The 4,786-nt window shown below is 58.6% G+C and overlaps 1 pseudogene; it reads right to left on the minus strand.

Annotated features, from left to right (window-relative positions):
- Positions 1 to 668: 668 nt before the first annotated feature.
- LOC104653906 lies at positions 669 to 4,186 on the minus strand (annotated as a pseudogene).
- Between the last annotated feature and the right edge of the window lie 600 nt (positions 4,187 to 4,786).

Genomic DNA, 4,786 nt, shown 5'->3' on the forward strand with positions numbered 1-4,786 from the left:
CAGGGCAAAAAAGAGACAGTGAACTGCAGGAGAAAAGAAGAGAAAGACCAGGGTTCTAGGAGGCCATCAGTTCCTGCAGAAGTGGAGAGAGGATAGCGCTGAAGAAGGGGACTTGTGAGACCCCGAAGTAAGAGGAGAAGAGGAGGGACATGAGCAGGGCATGTAAGGGAAAGGCAGGAAATGCTGCTGTGGCCAGGCAGGGCCCCCACAGCACCTAGACCCATGGCATTGTAGTGAGCCCGAGTGCAGGGCTGCTGCTCAGAGGCCAGCCCAGGTGCCCTGCAAGGAGAGGGCCCACCACAGAGCCCCAGGGGAACTGTTCTTTAAGTGTCAGGGAAGGGAGCAACACACTGAATCCAACACTCCCAACAGTCGCAGAGAGGGCAGATCACAGACCACAGAATATGAGAATGACTTTATTTCAAACTGCTTTGAACTGCATTGGGAAGTGGAAGAGCAAAAGCCCTGGCTGAAGAGGATACGGAGGGAACCTGCTTGGCTGCAGCTCCAGATCTCCAAAGGTACCAGCTGCTCGTCTTATAGGAAGATGCTGGCTCAAACCTGTGAAACAGAGCAGGCTCAGGAATGGGCTACCAGCCAGGGCCAGCCTACAGCCCTCCTAAGCTACCAGGATTGTGGGAAGGGGCATGGTGTGTGCCATACTCACTTCAAAGGTCCTGGAACTTCTCAGTGAGGAACTGCATGGCCGCTGAAACAGAGAGGCAGAACCGGGCACTCCAGACCCAGGGATACAGAAACCCACCCCCTGCCCCCGTGGGGAACCACCTAGCTCTGCAACGCGAAACCCCACCAGCCCTGGGACTGACTCACCCACCCATCACCTGAATTAAATGTGGAAATGCCTTCTAAGTGGAAAAGTGGTTCTCAGGTGTTGGGGCAACCCAGAACCGTTCAGAACATGTTTCAAAGACAGATAAGCCAGCCAGTAAGCAAAAATCCATACAAGCCATACCAGGCAGCAGTTAAAGGGAAAACACATGTGGTATCTCTAACCGTCCTAAGCGAAGGAGATCTCTGAGACTTGTGGACCAAGTGTACATGGAGTTCAGACAACACATTGCTGTCTGTGCACACCCCTAGCTGGAAAGGCACAGAAGGCTCCAGGGCCAGGCTTTGCTTGGTTCTCTTCCGCAGAGGAAAGTCAGTCCCAGTGACGCCGCCTGTACCTGCAGCCCACCCCTGCCCCCGGCACCTGCAGAAAGACACCGCTGTCCATCCCTGCCCCGGCCAGGGCTCCATCATACCTAATTGCTGTGTAAGGTCCTCAATTTCCCTCTGCAGCTGGATGCACTAGACCAGAAGACACTAGAGGAAGAGAAATGGTTAGTCAATTCTGGCCTGCTCTCTCTCCGGACTCCCACTCTCCCCCAGGCCGTACAGCCCCCATAGCCTGCAGCCCAGTGGTGAGGTGGGTTGGCACAGAATCCTCAATGGAAAGGAGGCATCCTCTCTCCATGGGGTGTGGAAGGTGGAGGTGGGGGGTAGGGGGACGCAGAAGTCAGTTTAACCTGGACACAGATCCCACCATCTAGTGTGGACCTCTATTTCCAAGAGCCACACAAAGCATTACCCGAGGACAGTCCTGGGCTCCCGAGGGCTGCTGCTGCCTTTCTGGTCTTGGAGGATGGACAGGTGGCTGCTGGTCACCTGAAAGAGAACACAAAATCCAGCTTCCAAGCCTCCCAGTGAGGTGGAAAAGGCCTGGCAGGGTCTAAAGTGAAGCACCGTCACCCTCTGCTGGCAACATGTTGCCCATGCTCTGCCCAGCAACTCCAACCCTCCCTCTGGGACTGCCTTCCCTGTTCTCCAGTGTAAGCCCATGTGTACCTGTGGCCCCCCTAGCATTGTGACCCTGGGTTGGACTCCAGCAGCGCGGCAGCCACAGTCAGGCCCTGGGAGGGCCAGTGTGGCTGAGCAGGACTTAACAGAAAAGGGCTCTGTACCACCAAAAGTCTCCTTCCAGAGTTGGAGTTTGGGGCGCTGCTCCAAATTGCCCCCTACCACACAAACCCCACTGAGAGGTGGATGTGGCTTAAAGCCAGTCCTGTCGACACCCCATTTCCCGTGGGACAGCTGCCTGGGTGGGCAGGGAAGCCTGGGAACAAGGTTGAGCCCCCAGAAGCGACAGAACCAGAGGTTTCCCTCCCGACCCCTCTCCCCTCCACCCCTATCAAATCCGCAAGACTCACCGGAGGGTGCACGGTGTCTGGACACGAGGCCTCCCAGGCTGTAGGCTGAGGGCTCTGAACATCCCAGAAGTTGGGGAGCTCTGATGTTGGGGTCACCACTGCTGAATTCTCCATGACGCACAGACAGGCGAGGCAGCACTGGCCTGTGTGTGGGAAGCTAAAACAGAAATGTCTGAGTCAGGCTGGCAGTGGGGGCGGGCGGTGAGTTCAGGTGGGGAAGGATTGTGGTAAGATGGAGACTCCAGAGCCTAATCTCATTAGCACTTTCTCCCTCAGTCAGCCCCAGGCCAGGAGGCAGAGCCCAGCCAGGGAAAACACTGGGGATACTGAGATAGCGCAGGCAGCCTGCCAGGTGGCTCAGGCAACAGCTAAGGAAGGAGGAATCAGGAAGTTGATGAGCCTAGACGCCCCAGCTTTGCGGCCCACACTTTAAGGGGTCACCTCATCCAAACCAGCTGCCAGCCCTGCCTTCCTTCCCAGCTCCCCCATGGAGGAGGAAGTAGAACCCCTGCAGAGTGTCCGAAGGCATGCCCGTCACACACCAAGTGCTCCCCTTAACGTGTGCCCCTACGATGAAGACCCCGATTGGGCATTCTAGTGTCCCTGGGCTCCTGATGATAACCCTCGAGCAAGGGACAGAGGGGACATGGGTAAACAGGTGTGTGCTGGAAGAGAGGAGACGTGGGGGGAGACAGAAGAGGAGGAGGGTGAAGAAGGAAAGGAGGGCGACAAGTCCCAAGGCCTACTCCTGTGGACCCTTGGGACTGCATCTCTATTTGGGTCATTATCTTCTCTGGCCACAGCCTGGGACTCCCTGGTCTTCCTTCCTGCAGGTTTCTTCCCAGGGTTGCTGTGCTTAGGCTTTTGGGGTTTCTTGGACATCCCGTGTGTCCGTACACCGGAGAATGGCAGGAAGGTGGCCGGCTCCGAGGGAGTGGCCCTCTCTCCACAGAGGGAGTCTCTCTCTGCAGGCAGTAAAGGCTCTCCCCGGGGCCAGTTGAGAGGCACCCCCTAGGGACTTCTCCTGGGCCATCTTCCTCCTCTAAGGGCCCCAGGGCAGAGCCCCTGCAGTGGCAGCTCCTGAGCAGCTGGGCCTGGCCTGCACCTTTCCCCAGGTCCTGCTCTGCATTTTCTTTCCGGGAGAGTCCTCCAGCTCTCCCACAGCTGGCCTCTCCATGACTGGAGTGAGTCCGCGGGGAGCAGAGGTCAGGTAACTCTCCTTGCAGTGGAAGTCTACGTGTCTGGATGTGTCTGCTGGCTTCTTGGGGCTGCAGGGCTTGGCCTGGCTTCCTTCGTTGTGGCGAATGCCCACCCACATCAATGGTAAGCCGCTGCTCTCTTCTGCGGAATCAGACTCGTGGGTAGACGGCACTGCGGAGTTTTTCGCAGAGGGCTGCTGGGGATCCACGCCGATTCTCCATCTGCTCTTCTAGCCCCTTTTCTGGATTCTCCCAGGCCGGGCCTGGCCCAGGATCACTGAGGTGGAGAGGGCCGGCAGAGGCCTGCTGCCATTCTCCAGGACTGGGGCCCAGGGCGCCACTCCCACTGGGATCGACCTCCAGGTCCGCGCAAATGTCAGTGGACCCTTTGGCAGCGGCGCTTTCTGGGGACGTGTGTCCCTGGATGCTGGGCAGCGGCACGATGGCATCTGGCTCGTCAGTCAGGTAGGACGAGTAGTCCACACAGTCCCCTTGGTCGTCTACTGGGGTGTCAGGCCGGCCTTCCCAGCCCCAGAGCACCACCCTTCCCTGCTCTGTCAATTTGCTCTCAGACTTGAAGCTGAAGCCCTCCGGATCTGTGAACCCGCTCTTGCCCTCACCCTCACCCTAGCTGCTGTGCAGCATCCCCAAATCGAGACCGTGGACATTCCTGTGGCCCCAAGGGGCTCCTGAAGTGGCCTTGCAGGCGCCAGCCTGCTCGCCACCCTCTGACCTGAAACTGGCTCCCCAAACGGACACCTAGTCTGGGGAGCTCATGGCGCCGGTCGGGGCAGCCTGGGCTGTGCGGAGACGGTCGTCCTGGTAACGGTGGGAGGGAAGAGCCAAGCCTAGTCAAGCCCAGCCAAGGGGGCCACGCGACAGGAACAGCAAGGCCTGCAGGTCACCGCCGTCCTCACTCCAGGCGGCAGTAGGAGAAGTCCAGACAGCGGTGGTTTCTGTGCACCCTCAACGCCCGCACCGTGCCTTCTCATTGGTCCACCCTCTGCCAACAAGCGCTCCCTTTGTTTGGCGGGGCCTGTGGCTGTAACCATCCGGACACTGGCTCTTGGTTTGCCCAGACGCCTGTCATTTGACTGGGTGGCTGCGCTCCGGTAGCTTCTTGGGGCCAGGGCGCATTGGAGCTCTCCATCCATCTCTTTCTTCCTGTCCTGCCACCTCTGGCGGCCAGGCACATACTTTCCAATGAGAGCCACGTCTCTGAGCCCCAGTGTCCCATCTGTAAGGCAGGGGTCAATGAGAGAGCCGCCCCCAGCTCATCAGCTTGGGAGAGTAAATGTTATGATGCACGCCAACCACCCGGCGCACAGAGGAGCTTCAAGCCTCCGTTCCACACCAAGAGGTAGCGCCCGATAGGAA

The sequence above is a fragment of the Rhinopithecus roxellana genome, chromosome 7 (assembly GCF_007565055.1).
Source record: "Rhinopithecus roxellana isolate Shanxi Qingling chromosome 7, ASM756505v1, whole genome shotgun sequence".
Classification (NCBI taxonomy): domain Eukaryota; kingdom Metazoa; phylum Chordata; class Mammalia; order Primates; family Cercopithecidae; genus Rhinopithecus; species Rhinopithecus roxellana.